Source organism: Sciurus carolinensis, chromosome 1 (assembly GCF_902686445.1).
Source record: "Sciurus carolinensis chromosome 1, mSciCar1.2, whole genome shotgun sequence".
NCBI classification, from domain to species: Eukaryota; Metazoa; Chordata; class Mammalia; order Rodentia; family Sciuridae; genus Sciurus; species Sciurus carolinensis.
Window position 1 is genome coordinate 208,167,178 of NC_062213.1, and position 19,904 is coordinate 208,187,081.

Below are 19,904 nucleotides of genomic sequence, written 5' to 3' on the forward strand. Positions count from 1 at the left end.
TAGAGCAGTGAGGACAGTGGCCAGGATGGAGGCCTAGAGGAAAGGTCGTACCTGCTTGGTGCCCAGGGGCCCTGACCATGGAGCCTTGACCAGTCCCCTGTTGCAAGGAAGGCTGCCCGGTGCACCTGCACACTGGAAGTGGTTCTGCGGGGCATTTCCTCTCATGTAACCGCAGGCAGCTTCCTGGGGTGGAGGGGCAGCTCCAGAGCACGCAGGTTGAGGCACTGGGACGCACTCCAGACTGCCCGTTACTTCCAAGGGCCCAAGAGGGCCATGGACAGGGGGCTTGGGAAGGCTTTGCTCTCAGTGGCACCTGCAGCCCCTTAGCCAGGCGCCTCATGGCCTAGACCTCATGGACACTTTGGGGGCTAGGCTGCCTGCTCCCGGCTAGCGCCACAAGTACTAGTTGTTTACCTGGCAGGCGTTGGAGGAGCCAAGTCCCAGGGTGCCATCCCCAGAGACCCACCCCAGAACATCTGGAGCTCCCCTCCTGAGGAAGGGCACTGGTCGGGGAGGCAAAGAGAGCCGGAGGCCAAAGCAGGTCCACCAGCCCTGAGAACAGGCCCGTCGGCTCCTGAGCAACTTCTTCTGACCCTGGAGACCATGACTGCCTTTGTCCCTGCTCTTGGAGTCAGTGTGTGACTGCCCCAGGCTTAGGGCTCTGGGATGTGGGTGGGAAGCCTTGGTCACGCTGCACTGGTCCACCCAGGGTGTATATGTCCCCACTCACTGCCCCAGGGGCTCCTCCCTAAGCACACCAGACAGGGGAGTAGGAAGTTAGGGGCCCAGAAGTGGTCCCAAGGGCTCAGAGCCCCAAGGTCTGGCTAGGTGGCTACCTCTGGGACGTCCCCTTCACACACCCTGATGCCCACCCACCAGGCTGCCCCTTGTGAGCATGGAGGCCTATGTCCCTATTTCCCTGTCCAATCCTGTCCTAGTGCCTACTGTGGCTCCCTGCCCTCTTATCTGTGTGTAGCGTCAGGGTCTGGGCCCACGGTACCCCTACCCCAGAAGATGCCCCCAAAGATGCCTGGGGAGGGGAGACCTGGGCTCACTGTGCTCAGGGCTCTGCCCCCAGCATCCTCAGGCTAGGGGCTTCCTGGCCTCGGTGAGGAAGAGCAGGCCCGGGGCTGCATTCTCCCAGCTATCCCGTCTCTGCAGCTAGGTGGACACTTTGAGAAGCCGGCATCTCAGAGCTGCCTTGGCTGACCTTACCAAGTTCATGCCTCACCCCTGCTGTCAGGCCCAGGGCTTTAAGAGAGGGCAGTCAGAGGACTAAGTGCCAGTCAAACTACCCTTAGCCATAAACCCAACGACCAATAAAGCCTTGGTTTATACATAGCTCGGCTGTGGCCCAAATTCAAGTTTTAGTCACAAAGCCAGTGGGCACCACCTGTGCTGTTTCTTCCACTGTCCAGCAGCCTGCGCCTCCTGCCTTTGTGCTGGGTGCTCCATGCTGACCCAAGGGAACCACTAATCACAGCCTTCCCTTCCCTGCCACCAGGGCCGCGGGACACCTGGGGAGGCCTTCTGGAGTCTTCATGGGGTTGGCATACCCACATCCGTGCGTCTTCTGTGGTGCTAATCCAGGGGGGATGGCGCACGAGGCTGGCAGCAGCCATTCCTCACCGTGCAGAGAGAAGGAGCTGCCACACAGGAGAGCCGAGGCAACAGAACCCTAACCCTCACTGAGTGCCTGGATCCAGCTATGCTTGACACCCAGAAGTCTGTAATTTCCCATCTCCACACAAGCTGGTTTTCCACACTTGCTACCTGACTCCTGGCTGGTGCAACCTTTGTGTGTGTTGGCTTTCCATGCAGGGAGTCTGCTTTTCCTGATCATGGGTACCTCTTTCTCCATTTATAAAGCCGTGTGCTTTAAACCATGAATGAGGGTGATGCTGGAGAGCCTGGGGCCATTGGATGGAGCCAGGACTTCTGTATCTCCCTGTTATGGGGTGCAACTTAAGAACAGACCGATCACCACTGAGAAGTCTGAATTTGAGAGTCTTTATTAAGCTGGCCAGCTGACTGTCTCACACAATGCCCCAAAAAATGGCTATTGGGAGAACAGCTCCAACCACAGGGTTGTAGGGGTTTTTATACCAAAAATCACATCAATCATAAGTGTCTGTTGCTATGATTCAAAATTACAAACTAACATCATGAGATCATCAACAGAGGGGAAAGTGGGTCAAACTGACACTTACCTAGGTACAAACTAAAGAATGGTTGCTAACATCCACACAGTCACTGTTCACATGGTACATTGGTTACTACATAGGAGTTGCCATTGTATATTATTAAACATGTCACACTAAGTAACTGATGATGGGCACAGAGGCGGGGTGTTCCCATGGGAGAAACTTATTTTCTACATAACATGGAGTCTCAGAGCAAAATGGAGTCTGTTTAGTCATTTCCCTTACAGTCTGGCCTATAGCATTCTCATGGAGCCTGATCTGTCAGCCCATCACAATCCCCACATACTGTTCCAGGGTGGTGTACCCACTACAAGGAGACCAGAGAGGAAGGAGGATCCTCCTACACAGGGTGTTTGCTGGAGCTGATGGTCTGAGTTACACACTTTACCCCCTGGTCTCTGCACACCTGGGGCAGTACCAAGAGCCACAGGGAGCTGCCTGAGCTTTCCCTAGGCTTCTGGTCCAACTCCGGGGCAGGGAGAAGCATGGTCTGCCCCTGCCCCACCTGGCACTGCCTGATTCTTTGCTGCCCTCCACGTTTTGGTGCCCTGCACAAGGGATGTCTGGTTTATGACTCAAGTGGGTGACCAGGAGGGTCAGGGGCCAGAGGGATGGGAGGCTGGGAACAGAGGATGACTCCCTGCACCAGTGGGAAGGACTCCAGGACTTTGAGGCCTGCAGGGGGCCAGCAGGCAACACTGCCCTCCTCCCTGAGGCTGAAGAGGTCCGGTGTGGCCTCACCTGTGCTCTGCTGCACAGCATCCTCTAGACTCCATAGCTGTGACCTCACAAGGCATCCCATCTCAGGCCACCATCCTCCCCTGGTCTGCAGGTCATTTACCCACCAGAACTCTCCAGTCTCCACCCTCCCCATCTCACTGACCAGCCCACATAAACCTGCCCACCCAGCTCTCCCCATGTCCCTCCTCATCCTATCCAGCAAGCTAACAGCTGTGGGGATGGACAGGACTTTCCATTCAGGGTTGTGGGATTGCCCAGCTGCCAGTGCACTTGGATAGAGTGCTGAGGAGCGGGGGAGGAGCGCGGTCTCCTCCAGAGTGTGGCCCTGTTCCTTCACCAGACCAGACCCTGCCTTCGGTTCCCAGCAGGAACTAATTAGAGCTTTCCTCTTGATCACCTACATTCTGCATCCCCTGGGTATCACGTGTTCTTCCCCGTCCTCTGCAGTGTGCAGGCAGGGCCAGGCTTCATCTCACCTCCTGGAGGCAATGTCAATGTTCGTGTGGTGAGCAGGCCAGAGTGTTCAGCAGGACAGGGACACACACCCAGCAGGATAAAGGGGCAAGGACCTCTCCACTCCTGCTCTGCCCTCTCACTGGATCCAGATATGGAGAGGAACCCCGCAGCTATGAGAGCCCTCAAAGCCTGGCTGGAAGGAGGCACCCGGCCAGGCCTTGCTTGGGTCCCAGTCATGTGCACAGATTGTTTGAATAATTCAGATTTAAAAAAGACCTACTTTCCCGTTAGACCATTTCCTGCTGAAGAGCAGATGGGGGAGGGGCATCCGAATTATACATCCGAGCTCCCTGGGTTTGGAGAGAAGGCTGGGCACCAAGCCAGATCCGGGTAGTGCCTCCACCCTGGGGCCCTGCTCAACTCTGCAGCTGACCACTGGTCTGGCCCTCGGCAGGCTGATCTCTAAGATTCTTGCTGGAAAGGGAGGGTTGCTGGAATCAGGAGAAGCCTTGGGCTCCTGGCTGAAGGCACCAGCTCCCCCACATTTTTGCTCCACTGTTGAGGGGGCTGGGTGGAAGATGGGAACCAAATAATACAAAGACCTGGGCTGAAAGAGGTGGAGGGTGGGTCAGGGAGGACAGGGGCTGGGCCCTTCCAACCTTCTGAGGTACACAGGGGAAGGCTGGCTCTTTATCTGCAGGGAGGGGCACTGGCTGGAGTCTGGAAGCTCCTGAGGGTTCCTGGTGGGATTGACCAAGGTCCAAGGCACCTGTGCCCTAGGCCAGGGACCTGACTTTGCATATCAGAGGGTGAGGAAGCCCAGTGGCAGCCTGTTGCCATTGGGGATCTGAGAATCAGAGTCCAGGGCCCCTCCTCCTTCCTGGGCTCAACTTTGCCCTTCACACCCCATCCATAAATGCATAAATGAGGATTTCTATCAGGGCTGTAGGGCAAGTTTCGGGGAAGGCCCCATGTCACCCTGAACGCCTACAGATTGCATGGAAGCCCTGAGGCTGCACCTTCAAGGTGGAAGGCTGGGGTGGGCGCTGAACTAGTGACTTCATGTGTGGCTTTCCCCCACAAGTTCTGGGCCCAACTGCACCAATGGCCTCAGGACCCAGTCTTGGCAGTGCCTGTGCTGACCAGTGTGCCCCCCATGCCACTGTCTCCACCATGGCCCTGGGCCTAGCATGCAGAGACCCATGAGGGCAGGGTAGGGGTCCAAAGGTCCCACAGTGGCAGAGGTCTCTGCAGAGATGACTGGCCCCTTGCTCACCTTGCTGCTGCCTCCATCTCCCCTCTAACCCACTCCCTCTTCTCATTTCTACTTAAAATCCTTGACTCAGGTGGGCATTGATGGGTGGCACCAGCCCTGTTGGATCTGAGAACAGTCTCTGACCCTTAGAGCCTGGGACCCATCTGACAATGTCCCAAATCCCTGCCCCTCTGCCTTTCCATTGTCCCCTGGCACTGAATGTGCCCCATGGCTCTTGTGAAGACATCCAAGGAGCCTGGTGCCTGATATTCAAGTGGCTGTGTGCACATATAGGTGTATGCATGTAGACACATGTTCCCACCAGCTGACTCCTGGCAGGCACCAGAAGCTATGATACCCTGATAGCAGTGAGCACCCAGCACCTGGATCCTGGCTTCTCCTGACTACTGTTCACTAGCCCAACCAGGGCTGCTGAGGGGGACTGACATAGTTCAGGATTGGGGCAAGGAAAATACAAAAGGAACTTGAGGAGTCTTGTGCCAAAAGAAAGGAAGGACTCTGGGGTGCCTGTGTATTGATAGGAAGTACCCAGAGGAGAGGGGAAGGGAAGGCCTCCTCTGTGGAGGAGCAGGGAGTAGGATGGAGAGGAGGTTGTGGACGCTCTGGAAGCTGCACTTAGTTCTCCCAATTACACAAAACAAGAAGGGAAGCCCAACTGCGGGGAGGCAAGGAAAGGAGCCTAAGAGTGCAGAGAGGGAGGTGGGAAACAGACTGGTGGGTGATGGGGCCAGTTGGGGGCTGTGGCGTTGGTTTCAGGGAGGTCAGTGGATGGGGCTGGGTGCAGGCCTAGAGGAAAAAGGGCACTGGGGTTTGTTTGGAAAGGACAGCACGCCGGTTGGCGGGAGCCGGTAAGATGGGAGTGAGGAATCCAGTAAGATGGATGGGGTGAGGTGTTGGAATGGGGACCCGAAGGCAGCTGGAGAGGCAGCTGGGCCGAAGGCAATCCCACCCGTCCTGGAGGTTTCTGGGGACACCAGCCCCTCCTGACCGCCCTCCTGCACCCCTGGGTTTCGCGTCACCAGCTCCTCCGCGCACCCTGCCCACCCCTCCTTCCGCCCCTCCTGGCCGCGTCCCCGCTCCCAGTCTCCGGGGTGGGACCTGGCGCCCCTCCGCGGGCCTCCCCACAGGATCACTGTCCGCCGGCCCAGATGGCTCCGCACAAGAACCGAGCCCACTTCCCAGGGTTCAGCAGGCCTGGGGCCCGCGGCCGCCAGCCTCGTGGGGGTGGTTCTTGCGGCGGGTCCCAGCTCCCGGCCTGCGGCCGTCGCGGGCGGGACGCGGCCCCTTTAAGCCGCTCGTGCACGTGCAGGCGGGAGGAAGCGCGGGCGTGCGCGCGCCCGCCGTGCGCGGTGACGCGGCGTGGGGTTTCCCGAGGCTGCGGGCAGGGGCCGCCGCGCCCATCCCGATGGCTGGAGGCGTCTGAGGGGCGGACGGCGGCGGCGGCGGGCGCGGGCGGCGAGGGCAGCGGGCCGGGACGGGAGCACCGCGGCGGACCCGACCAGCCTCGCCGGCTCTGCCCGCGGGCCGCGAGCGCGACGACCAGGCGGCGGCGTGGGCGCGTCAGGCCGGGCGAGGGCGAGGTGAGCGCGGCCGCGGGGCCCGGCCCTGCCCTGCCCGCAGCTCCCGGGCCCGCCCGCGGCGCCCGCCGCCCGGGCTCGCCCGCCGCCGCCGCTCCCTGCCTGTCCGGGTGGGGCGGACGCGGGCGGCGACCCCCGGCGGCGGCGGGCGCTTCCTGCCGCGGCGGGCGGGCGGTGGCCCCGCGAGGCAGCCAGGGCGGCGGGCGGGCGGGCCTGCGCGGGCGCCGGGCGCGCGGCGGAACAAAGGCCGCCGGGACGCGCCTTCCTGCGGGGCGGACGGCGCGGCGGCCGGCGGCCGGGGGCTGCGGAGCCCCGCGGGGCGGGCGCGGCGGCGGGACTCGGGCCGCGCGTCCGCTCCACGGGCCCCGGCGCTGGCCCTGCCCGCCGCCCCGGCCCCGGCGCCCGCGAATGAATGGGCGCCGAGTGCGGCCCCGCGACAAGATGGCGATGCGCGCCGCCCGCGGGCCGGCGGAAGACAAAGGCCCGGCCCGCGGGCGGAGGACCGGGCGGGGACGGCGGCCGATCTGCCGGGCCCGGGCGTGCGGGGCCGCTGCCTCCCCGCGCGCCCGGTTTCCGCCGGGAACCGACCCCGGGGTTGACCTGTCGAGGCTTTTAGGCATTTTTCGGGTCCTTTTAAACGGCAGGGCTCACGTTCAGAAGTGGCCTCAGCTGGACGTGCCCGGTTCGTGCGTGGGACTTCCTAGTGAGGGCCGTGACATTGCCTGCCCGCAGAAAAGCCGCGATGCCAGGGGCTGTATTTTGGAAGGGGAGTTGACGTTTAGGAGCACAAAAGAGTTTGGGACTGGGCTTGGGGTGAAGGGTGTAGAAACCTCAGGGAGCCTACAGCATGAGTTTGGGGGGCGTTCGTGCGGCCTTTGCATCTCACCTTGCTGCCTGGTAGCAGTCATCTCAGGTAATACTGGGTGGTCAGCAGTTGCTTAAGAGATTGGGTCCCCACCCCCACCTGTAGGGAACTGGGCCCAGGCCCTGGCTGGGCGAACTCTCCACCACTGAGCTAACTCCCCAGCCCATTGATTTTGAGACACGGACTCACTGAGTTGCCCAGACTGGCTTGGAACTTGGGATCCTCCTGCCTCAGCCTCCCAATACAGGCCTGCAGGACCGTCTGGAAGATTAAGGAAGTATGTAGATTATCTTTCGTGATGAGCAAATACATGAATGTATTAGTTTTGTGAAAAATTCAAATCCACTTTAGAGACTGTAAGGTCTCTAGAGCAAGCATTGTTTTTCATAAGGTTTCTACATAAGTTATTTTCAGATTTGAAGCTATAATATTTTGGGGAGAGGCGCTTTTAAATTGAAAGTATGGTTTTTAGTTTTCATGCTAAGATAGTCTTTTCTGGATTCTTCCGGAAGGTACATATTGCAAAAAGAAAGTGAATAAGCAGTTCCCTTTTTGCTTCCTTACTGACATTGGGTGTGTGACCAGGAATGGAACTGGTATAGCCGATCGTCAGGCAGGTCTGTGAGCCTCCAGAACTGGATGGCAGCTTCTGGCTTGATTTAACACAAGACTGAACTTTCTGACAGTTAGGGCTGTCCAGAAATGGAGTGCAGCTGGGAGGTCCAGGGTTCTGTGAGGGAGAGGCTACCTTGTGTGTTCAGGTGCTGCACGTGCTACAAATCTTTCTTAGAAGGCAAGTGTGGAAAATCAGAGTCAGGTTCTCTGGTTGCGCCTGGACTGCTCCCAGTTAGCCTGTACTGTCCTCTGCTGCTGGGCCCTCAGTAGCCTGCTTGGTCCTGCCCACTGCTGGGCTGCCTGGCCTCAGGCTGTGTCAGGACTGCCTTTCATCATCTGTGGGGCCGTTTCAAGCCCTGCCGTTTTATACAGACGGTTCTTTGAACTTGCAGCTTTGACTCAGAATTGACGCTGTCTTACATGAACACATCCACTGGACAAAAACAGTTCCTTTGTATATTACCTGAGTTTACAGAAAGCTATCTTTATCCCATCAGACCAATCCTAAGGCGATTGCCTGTTAGTGACATTTAAGAAGAGGTTTTCTTTGTTTGATGTCCTTAGTTATTTCTGATTTGGGGGAGGGGAACTGAAATAAATTTCCTCAGATTTGAAAATCTACCGAATAGTGTGATGTCTTTTATTTTTAAAGAGTAAAATATCCTTTAAATCTTTTTCATACCTAGAGAGTGGTTTCAAAGCTGATTTCATGAGGAGGTAATTAATTTCTTGAAAAAGGCGGGGTACTGCCAGGTACTAAAGCTTTGTTACCTTTTGCTTTGCTAAAACAATTTTATGTTACCTATTCGTTTTACTGGGAAAGTTATATTTCTAAAAATAGCTTTGAGAAAGGGATGCAGAAGGTCTTGTTGGTGTATCTAGTCTTATTAACATCATTTGGTTTGTTGCTAATACTTTGATGAATAAAATTGGTTTTATTTTAGCAGTGCAGTATTGGCATTTATTATAGTTTCCTCATTGGATTGTTTTTCTCTGCCTGAGATTTGGCTCATGTCAGTCTCGAAATTGGATTAAATTCTTACTGTCTGTGGACTTTGGCTTTAGCATTAGTGGATTAGTAATAGATATTCTCAATTTTATTATCTGGGCTTGACCATATGGCATGCCATGTTTTTTGAAACCCCTGTTTAGTGTAAGTCAGTCTCATAAGACATGGAACAAAAAATTTTTAGAATTTTAACTCTGTTTTAAATTCTAACTTCTGGGGGCCTGGGTTTGTAGCTCAGTGGTAGAGTGCTTTCCTAGCATGCATAAGGCCCTGGGTTTGATCCTTACTACCACATAAAAATAAAGAAAGGTATTGTCCGTCTACAACTAAAAAAATTTTTAAATTCTAACTTCAGGTTTGTAATTATCTTTATTTTTTGATACTGAGGATTTAACCTAGGGGTGCTGTACCACTGAGTTACATCCCAGCCCCTTCTTTAAACTTTGAGACAGGGTCTCGTTAAGTTGCTTAGGGCCTTGCTGTATTGCTGAGGCTGGCCTCAAATTTGTTCTCGTGCCTCTGCCTCCCAAGTCACTGAAAGGCATGGGCCACTGTGACCAGTTCAGTTTTGCTTTGTTGATAAGAGTGGTTGGAGAATTTGTGATATGGACAGTTTTAGTGGACGTAGAGTGGAGATTAAAGGAGACATTTATATTATTTTGTTTACTTAGTTTTCAAACCCAGAGCATTGTTTATGCTAGGTACGTGCTCTGCCTCTGAGCTATATCCCCAACCCTTTTATTTATTAATTTTCAATTTTGAGACAGTGTCTTGCTAAGTTGCCCATGCTTACCTCGAACTTGCGATCCTCTTGCCTTCCTGCCTTCCGAGTTGCAGGGATTACAGGCGAGTGCTACCACCCCTGGCAAGAAAAAATTAAATTGTCATAAAGCAGAGAAATAATTTACAAAACTGAAATGTTCAACAGTGAAGGAAGCACAGTTCCTGTGTACTTGTGGAGTGTGTGTCAGTGCGTGTATGGAGAGATGCAGCATCACATTCCCTGTTTCTAGACCAGAGTGGAGGAGCACCTTTTCAAAGCTTTGAGTTTGGTTGCACATCTCTTGTTTCAGAGGTAAAATCTGAAGACGTTGGAGCTGGCCAGTGGCTGATGGACTGTGGAACACTAACCATGTAGAACTCCTGTTCTTGTGCATTGCTACCTTGAGGAGCCATGGTGGTCACTGGAATGACTACTGGCTTCCAGTGATGGAGAAGGTTTCAACTTTATAGAGTACAGCTGCTTCCTTTTTCTTTTTTAAGGATTTATTAAGTCTTCCAAATTAGAATTTTGAGAGAACCATTCCTAAAAGCTTACTAATTTAAAAGACAAGATTATCTAAGGTAATCCCTAGAGTTATTCAGCTGAACTCATTTTGCTACTGATAAAAGGTTATTAGAAATTAATGCTGGGCACAGTGGCGCATACCTGTAATCCCAGCAACTTGGGAGGCTGAGGCAGGAAGGTTGTGAATTCAAAGCCAGCCTCAGCACAAGTGAGGTGCTAAGCAACTCAGTGAGACCCTGTCTCTAAATAAAATACAAATAAATAATTAGTTGCTCCAAACTTAATGCATTTTATTACAGGGAGAGAGCTGTATGTTGCTTCTTTAACCTGTTAGAGTGGGACCCTAAGTATGGTAGACCACATGCTCAGACCTCCTGTCTTTGTGTGTATCTATGTAGTTGTCTTCTGACTCAGTCCTGAGGCAATTATGAGATACATTCTTGGGCTGGAGTTGTAACTCAGTGCTAGAGGAAGTCCCCAGCACATGCTGGGAATAAAACAAAAGAAGTTCCTTGTGAGGATTACACACTCTCAACTACTTGTCCCACTGTTGTAGTTGATAAAGCTTAAAAAATCCTGGATACTTTCAAATTGATGTGTGTCAAAGCCTCTGCAGTAGGTTTCAAAATATGTCATAGGAATTTGGAAACAGTTCCTAAATTCTAGTGAGGAAGAGAAATTCACTCATTTCTCAAAAGAATCGGCACTGAGTTAGAACCCAACTCTTGTCCCTTCGCTAGTAGTGCTGGGACTTCTGTTGTCTGTCTGCTTATCTGAATGGGCACACAACAACTTTGCATAGGGTTGTTCTGAGGATCGAACAAGTATACAAAGCTCTTATAACAGTACAGTCTGCAAGAGCTGGCCATTCAACTGTTAGGGGCTCACTTTGTAAAAATATTTAACTCTGATGGTGTTAGGTCACATTGTAAAAGGACATCTTACTAAGAGATTTGGGTGGTTGTTCTTCTTGGTTCTAGAGGAATATAAACCCCCCCGCCCCAATAATTTACTTTTTTTTTTATATGGGGGATCGAATCTGGGTGCTTTATCATTGAACCACATCCATCTCCCCTGAGTTGCTTAGGGTCTTGCTAAGTTGCTGGGGCTGACCTTGAACTTGTGATTTTCCTGCGTCAGCCTGAAGTTGCTGGGATGAGGTGTGCGGTACCATGTCCAGCAAGAGGAATATTAATCAGGGTGTCAAGCACACATCAGTTGTCTTTTCAAATGCCATCACTTGTTTACCATTTCTCCTGAATTTTCACTCGCATTGTTTACTCTTCTGAAAGACTTTCTTTGCCTTGATAGGGTAACTTTGAACTGATACTTCATTTTAAAAACTGGCAGTTTATTTTTAGGGGAACTCAACTCCCAAATGCTGGATTTATTTTGACTTTCAAATGTTTACTCACCACTTTCTTTGTTGGTTGCTGAGGATAAAAATTGTAAACCAGACAAGGTCCAGAACCTTTCTGAGTTTATCGTTTAATGGGATGTGTGATAAGCAGGGACACCTGACCTAACCTAAGTTTGGTGAAGACTTCTTTGAAAAAAGTTGTAAGTCAAAAACTGGTGATGATACATAGTTTGGTGGTAGAGCACTTGCCTAGTAGGCCCTGGGTTTGATCTCCAGTTCTGCAAAAAGAAAAAAAAAGTTTTAAGTCAAGACCTGATTATTGGGTTTTGTCTGGCAGGCAGGTGGAGGAGATGGTGTGAGCAGTTTTCATACAGCTGGTTTCCTTCACCTGTCCTATCTCCCAGCTCCCAGAACAGGGTCAGGTGTGTAATAATTATGTATCCAATGAACAAGAACATAAGAGCATGACTTAGAGATCTGAATCTTGATTCAAAAAAAAAGAAAAAAGTTTTATCTGGGTGACTCCTGGAGGCCTTTGAAGGATTTTAAGGAAATTGGCTTGATGGAGCTCTTTACCTGTGCTTAATCCTGAGTGTGCTCAGAGGAGGTAGGGGAACTGGTAGGGGTTTTAGCTGGTGTGGAAAGGAGGCCTTGTGGTTGCATGGGAGGGGAAGGGTAAAGAAGGTGTCCGTTGAGGTTTATGTCCTGGATGTCTGGGAGGCAGTAGCTTGGTGGGGCAGATAATGAGCCTCGTCTGTGCATGCTGGGTTCGAGGCACCTGTGTCCTCGCGTTCTGCAAAAGGGCTAGCAGTAGTCCTCCTGTCGGGAAGACTTCTCTTAGGTGTGTTCGCACAACTCACTTACTCCACTTCTTTCAGTCTTTGTTCAGTAGCCCCTGCCCATGGCATCCTCTGACCTCAGAATCTCCATATCTCATTGTCTTTGTAGCCTAATGTCGACCTTCCACTAGTTGTAAGCACCTTGGAGGTAGGCAGCGTTCACTGCAGCATCACCAGCCTCTAAAACAAGATGCACCCCAAATATTTGTTGAATTGGTGACTTCTGTACATGGAGATGTGAGGTGCTAGAGGAGAGGCCTAGAAGGAGGAGGCCTTTGGGAGTTAACAGTATTTAGATCACGCCTAGAGTCCTGTGAGCAGCAGACCAGTGGGTTTCAGTATGGTCTGTGCCTGAAACCTTTTCAGGGCTCCATTAAGTCAAAACTGTATCTGTAATAAGACAGTTGACTTTTTGCTTTGTTGGCATTTGCACAGACTGTTAGCTCCTTATACAAATCAAGGCTGTGGTACTACACAAGTGGTTAATAGTCATGTGTCATAACACTCAACAAAGTACTCTTCACCTCATGACCTGCAGTTTAAAAAATTCGGTTAATCTGGAGGCTGGGGTTGTGGCTCAGTGGTAGAGTGCTTGCCTAACCCAGTGTAAGGCACTGGGTTTGATTCTCATACCACATATAAATACACAAATAAAATAAAGATCTATCAACATCTTTAAAAAAATCTGGTTAATCTAATGTCCTTGCCAAAGGAGCAGAAATTGATTTGGTACCACGAGCTGTGAGTACCCATCTCTTTGCTATTATGTATCCCAATGGGAAGTAGGCATAAAGATGCAGGGTAGGTGATTGTGCATGGTTTTGGGGTTGAGTTAAAGAACAGTGACTATTTAGGTATGGGTACTGGCAGATATTTTCTTGAAAATGAACAAAGTGATGGTTGGGCTGGTGGTGCACACCTATAATCCCAGCAACTCAGGAGGCTAAGGCAGGAGGATTGTGAGTTCAAAGTCAGCCTCAGCAACTTGGCAAGACCCTGTCTCAAAATAAAAATTTTTAAAGAGGGCTGTAGCTCAAGGGTGGAGTGTCCCTGGGTTCAATCCTCAGTACCAAAAAAAGAATAAAGTGAACCAGATACTTAAAATTAACTAATAGTGTTGTTGCAAGAATAAAATAGGAGCTTTCAAACAAAAATTAGAATTTCAGAAAACCTGATTCTGTTACCATGAGCTTGACAGACAGCTTCCCAGTATTTAGACTTTTCTCATGAGATCAGTGGTGATGTGGATGTAGTGTTTTTAATATTATGTAATGAAATGTGTCAATGCTTCTCCGTGAGCTCACGTTTTCCAAATGGCCTGTGCATGGTGCTATAAACCACAGATGGATAAATGATCCATTTAGAACAGAAAAACCGAGTAAAACCAGTGAAATTGGATAAAACTGTGAAAATTTAATTGATAGATTCCACATCAGAGCTACCCTTTAAGAAATGATCTGCAGCCACATCTGTAGTCCCACCTAGTAAGGAAGCTAAAACAGGGTCAAGGCCTGGGCAACTCAGACCCTATCTCAGAAAAGAAAAAAAAAAAAAAAGGGCTGGGGACATAGCTCAGTGGTAGAATGTGTGTGTGGCCACTAATTCAATCCCCAATACTGAAAACCCCCAGAATAACAAAAGAAAAACCCGACCATTTGTTGTTTTGGTCTACCAAAGAAGATTATCCACATTTATTTGAGAAGGTTTCTCTTTTCCAGCTCCTGTGTAAGGCTGAGTTTTCTCCTAGATATCAGCCAAAATCATGCATTGTAACTGAGTACAAGAGGTAGAGGTATGTGGCTCTCCTGGCTCTCCTCTGTTGAGGGAGAGAGTAAAAGATGTGCTAAAGAGTTAAGTATAGGAGGCTGGGGAGATAGCTCAGTTGGTAGAGTGCTTGCCTTATAAGCATAAGACCCTGAGTTCAATCCCCAGCACCCCCCCCCCAAAAAAAAAAAAGAGTTAAGTATCGTTAATACAGATTTTTTTGTTTTTGTTTTTTCTGTGACGCTGGGGATTCAGCCCAGGGCCTCACACATGGTAAGCAAGCACTCTACCAGTGAACTATATCTCCAGTCCAAAATACAGGTTCTTAACCACATACTTTCTGTGTGTGTGTGTGTGTGTGTGTGTGTGTGTGTGGTGTTGGAGATTCAACCCAGAGTCTTGTGCATGGGAGGCAAACACTCAGCAAATGAGCTATATCCCCAGCTCCACCATGTACTTTTTCTTAGAAAATAGTTACTTTTTCCTTATGGTACTGGGGATTTTTGAACCCAGGCCCTTGTGTATACTGTACTGGATGAGCACTCTACCATTAAGCTGCATCTGCAGGCTTTTTTAAAATTAAAAATTTTGAGACTGGTCTTGTTAAGTTACCTAGGCTGACCTTGAGCTGGTGATCCTTCTACCCTCAACCTCCCAGATAGCTAGGATTACAGGTGTGCCACTGCACTGGTCGAAAATATTCTTTCTTTTTTTTTTTTTTTTTTTTTTTTTTTTTTTTTTCTTTTTCCTTCACAAAAATGTTACTTTGGGGAACATGTAATGGGCTTGTAACTTCCAAGTGACTTAATAAACATTTAAAAACTTCTTAGTCTTGATTTCTTAATAAGTCCTAGTAGATCTGACAAAGCCCCTGGGATCCTCAGCAATTGGGAGTGTAGGGGCCTGAGACAAAGTGTCCAAGTAGTGTTCATCCAGGGTTGAACCCACAGCACATCAGGGGCCTGACCCAGGTTGCCTGTAGGGGCTGGAGGCCCTCCCCATTAATCAGGCACCCGTAGACAGCACTAGGCTAGGCCTTTTCCTGGGGAGAACAAGGCAGAGACAGCACTGAGGTATGTGCCGAGGTCGAGGAGCTCACAGGGCAGTGACCCGAAAGGGTGGAAGAGCACCAGCATGCAGAATCAGTCTGTGGCAGTCTCTGAGAGCACAGGGCATGGTCAGAAGGGGCACTTTTGGGGCTAGATGGAGCCCTTGGCAGTTGTGGGGCTCCTGAGAACCCATGAGTGGTAGTGGTCTGAGGAGAGTTTGAAGTGTAGGGATAGGAAGGGCAGGTGAGGAAAGCTCTAGTCTGCACGGTTTTAGATGGGAGTGCTCAGAGGAAGGTAGCTGCAAAGGGGAAGAGATGGAGATCCTCAGTAAGATGCAGGTTCTGGGCCTGAGCCGGGCCAGGAAGGGGCTGCTGAGGAGCAGTAACAGCAGCTACCCTGCCCTGGTGGAGGACAAGACTGCTGGCAGGCCACTGGGGCTGCTGGCAACCTCACATTAAAAAGGGTAATTGAGACATTGAAGTATGGAATGCAGCCGGTGAGAGAACAGATCAAATACCAGGGAAAGGAGGTCCAGGCACATGGAGGCTCAGATCAGAGCTGTGCTGGCATTTGAAGTAAATTCTGGAAAATTGATGCAAATTCCCGTGTGGCACAGAGTTGGATAAGTTTGTTGGGAAAGCTACTTTAACTTTCCCTGTTGAAATAGTTCCTCTGCGCCTTGGCCTCTAGTCCCTCTCTCTCCCCGAAACTCCCTGGACAGTAGATGAACTGGTGGTGATGCCAGTGCTGGTGCGTGTGTTTGCTGGGTGCTGCCACGTGTTGGTGAGGTTGGTTTTGCCATTGCTGTCACCATGTAACTTGGGGGCTGAGGGCAGGGTCCTTATCTAGCCAAGTCACATGCTGTCAGTAACCTCATTTCACAGATGTGCAGGCCAGCAGGGAGACAAAGTCATTGACCAGGTGTAAGTGGAACCTGAGTCTGAACTTGGGTTGTGGGCTTTCTGCCTCTGGAGTCTGCTCTTGAGTATGAATGACATTGTGGACCTCCTGGTATGAATTTGTCTCTGCTCTTCATTTCAGAAGTTGTCTGTCTGCCTTCTTGTATTACTGAAGTGGGGCACCTTATGCTTGGAAGTTTATTTACTAACAGTTTTATCTGGAGTGTTTCCTTTTGGGTCTTCTCTTCTACCTTCAGACAGGAGAGGTATTGTGCAACTTGTTCCTGATGTCGTTTCTAGCCACTGTTCTTTTTTAAAGTTAGGAGTTCTGTTTCCACCACCTATTTCCTCTACCATCTATCCTGTCCTCATTCTTTGGGGATCTTGTTCCTATTGTCTCAATTTTTGTCTTTGATCTTTGCATTTTAATAATTGCAAACATTTAGCTGGATATGATGATGCACACCTGTAGTCCTACCTATCTGGGAGACTGAGGCAAGAGGGTCAGTTGAGCTCATAAGTTTTGAGACCCTATCTCAAAAAGAATAAAAATAAAAGTGTTTAATATGTTTATTGTGGAAAATTCGGAGGGAAAACCCATGTATCTTGTAAGGAAATAACTTTATAAGATTTTTTTGTTGTTGTTATTTTTAGTTTTTTTTTTTTTTTGTATTGATCATGTTTGTAGAGTTTGGATCATGTTATATATGTAGATTTTTATGATAATCTTTTTATATATTGTGTATTTCTATATTTTCTTTGCGGTTCTCGGGGTTTAACGCAGGGATCCTCTGTCACTGAGTCCCTGATCTTTTTATTTGGAGGCAGAGGCTCATTCAGTTGCTGAGGCTGACCTTGAACTTGTAATTCTCCTACCTCAGCTTCCTGACCTTATGTGTATTTCTGAGTGATACTTGTTTCTGAAAACATGACTAGCAACTATGTAGTTATTTGGGGTCATTGTTGTTGCCCACCCCAACATCAGCTGCCCCTGCATGCATTTGGGCCTTGTCCATCTGCTGAACTTGCTGGTTCTGCTGCTTTGACCTCAGTTTTCTCAGGCATGGCGAGGATTAAGTGAGATGGCTCAAATAGAACATGGAACTCATGCTTAGCAGGCTCAGGAACGTTGGTTTCCACAGCTACTGCTCATGACTTTTGACTCCTTTGACTTCCTCCTTTCTTGAGATGCTTCCCCACTCCTGCCTGGCCCTTGGTTCCTATCCTGGGTATAACTGTTGCTTAGTTGAGGTCTCTAAGAATTCTCTTGGGCTTTGGATTGGTACAGTGTTTGCTTCCTACTGCTTCTGTACTAATTACCACACACTGGTGGCTTAAATCAACAAACTCACTGTCTTGGAGTTCAGGGGGATAGAATTCTGAAGTCAAGGTGTGGACAGGGCATGCTTACTCTGCAGTTTTCAGGGAAACTCCTTTCTTTTACACCCCCCCCCCCCCCCCCCCCCCCCCCGTCCCCATGCTGGGCATATGAATCCAGGGCCTCAGGCATGTGAGCATGTGCTGTCCCTGAGCCAGGCCCCTGGCTCCCTGTTCCCTTTCTTGGTAGCAGTCCTTGTGGAATGGCTTGTAGATGCATCACTCTAGTTTTCTCTCTTCATGTGGCCTTCTCTCTGGCAGTCTCTGCTTTCCTTAAGACACTAGTCATTGGGTTCAGTCTTACACTAATTCAGTGTGACCTCGTTTTAGTTTAATCACACCTGCAAAATCCTCTTTCCATATAAGAGGTGGACTTGAGTTTTGGGGAGCACTCTTCAACATCTATGGTTACCCGGGGCTTTGTCCTTGACCCCATTCTCATTTTCCTAATTTCCTGTCTCCCATGTCTTCACCTTTTCTTCAAGGCCAAGAGAAGTGTCAGTTGCGGGTTGAAGAAACTAGTAAGAGAAAACTTTGTGGAAAAGGTAAATGTCTTATTGGGATTCTGTGTGTTTCACTGAACCCAGGTTCTGGGATGGAGTTGGGCTTTCCAGGTGAGTGTGGAGTCAGGAGAGGGAAACCACCTGGGCTCTTCTTGCCTGTCACATTTCTCCTCTCATCTTTGAGCAAGACTGTACAAAGGAAGAGCTCTCTGAAAGGACTGCTTTTTTATTTTTAGCATACTCTGTCTGAACCCTGTGGACCATGACCACCTTGAAGCACATTCCTCTTAGCCTGTGCTGCCTCACAGGTACCTGGTTCTCCTGCCTTTTTGTTTGTTCTTAGTTTCCTGTCAAGACTCCTTATCCTCCCATGTACATGCCTTTTGTCTGGAGTTTTGCAGCCTGAGTCTAGGATTTATTTACTCTTTCCTTGACCTCTCCAGAGAGGATCATATCTATGCCATCTAAAAGCTGCTTTGGTCTCCCCAACCCCTGACATGGGGCTCATCAGTCCACTTGCCCACCTAGGATCTCAGTCTTGTGCTGTTTTCACTGTTGAGTCCTTTATCCTTTTGGCCTTATGGCACTTAGGTAAGTGGCAGGTCCTTGCGTCTTACTTTCCCTTACAGGGTGGGTTTGGAGCTAATGATGTAGTGTGTTCCATCAGGCCACCAGAACCTGGGACTCGAGGACTTTAGGGAGGGCCCCACGTCAGTCTGAACTCAGGCTGGGGAAGCACAGTGAGGACCCAAACCTCAGGCAGTTTTCCTGAGGACAGAGAGAGGCCAGCATAAAGCATTTTTATTTTGTGACAGGTTCATGCTAAGTTACCCAAGCTGGCTTGGAACTTGGAATCCTGCTGTCTCCACCTCACAGGTAGCTGGGAGTACTGGCATGCCCCATTGTGCCTTACTTAACTTTAATAAAATTAGGTTTAACGCACACCTATTATCCCAGTGGCTTGGGAGGCTGAGACAGGATTGCGAGTTCAAAGCCAACCTCAGTAAAAGTGAGGCACTAAGCAACTCAGAGAGACCTCTGTCTCTAAGTAAAATATAAAATAGGGCTGGGGATGTGACTCAGTAGTTGAGTGCCCCCAGGGTTCCATCCCCAGTACAAAAAACCTCCCAAACAAAAAACCTAATGACAAATATTTATTTTAAATTTAAAAAGATAGTTTGTATGAAATTAGAATTTTTCTAGTCAAATTTACTTTTAAATATTTTAACTTAAAAACACATAGTTCCTAAACTTGCTGCACTTAAAGAATCTCTATTTTGGCTAATTTTAGCAGACTCCTGTGGTCCTCAAGCCTCTCCCAGTATCTGGGTTTGGGTGTTTGCTAGGGGCCAGCTATCAAGGCACTTTGTATTCCTGCTGTGTTCCGTCTTGTCTCTTTTGTGGGAGCAAGAGCCCTTCTTGGTGATTTTCACAGGAATACGTAGAGGCTGTTTCCAGTGTCCACCACTGTCTTTTGGGGACCAATAATCTATATCAGAAGGCTCTGAGAAGGAGACACAAAGAATGCCCCCAGAGCCATGAATCCTTCCTCTAGGGTGGGTATGTGCTCTGTTCTCGTGTTTCGTCTCGCCCTTCTCTGAAGATACTCGTGATTGTCACAGCTTGGAGTGTGCCAAAAGAATGCAGCTCAGCAACAAAGGATCTGGCCTAAGCTTTTAGCACTGCCAAAGTTGAGAAATGTGTCCTGCAATTTGTAAAACCAAATCACCATGCCATTCTATCAGTGATCTACTGCTGCATAACAGAGTACTCCCAAACACGGTACTGTCATTGTGGGCAGTGCCCCCTAGGAATGCCCATCTCTTCTCTGTGGTATGGACCACACTCACTCTTGGGTTTGCAGCCAGCCAGCCACCAGGTGGTCTCACCCAGCTGGCTTTTAGCCAGGGTGCTGCTGTCTTCTTCCTGGCCTCTCCAGTATTCTAGTTCAGACCTTCACCGTAGTGTCTGAGATCCAGGAGAGCGGGAGCTTTGTTCTGCCAGTCAATGCAGACTCACAGCAGGGAGGTAGACTCTAGACTCGATCAGAGGAGCTGCAAAGTCTGTGATCTTTTTAAAAAT

At 49.9% G+C, this 19,904-nt stretch overlaps 1 protein-coding gene across 6 annotated transcripts in view; it reads left to right on the plus strand.

Moving 5' to 3' along the window:
* The first annotated feature begins 6,046 nt into the window (after positions 1 to 6,046).
* The window catches only part of Gnb1 (G protein subunit beta 1), a 69,421-nt gene continuing 55,563 nt past the window's right edge, over positions 6,047 to 19,904 (plus strand). For 5 of the 6 annotated variants that reach the window (XM_047538811.1, XM_047538803.1, XM_047538771.1 and 2 more), the window contains exon 1: positions 6,047 to 6,257. The gene's annotated coding sequence lies outside the window, so the exon portion shown is untranslated. The remainder of the gene's footprint in view (positions 6,258 to 19,904) is intronic. The other variant, XM_047538781.1, reaches the window with a different exon arrangement.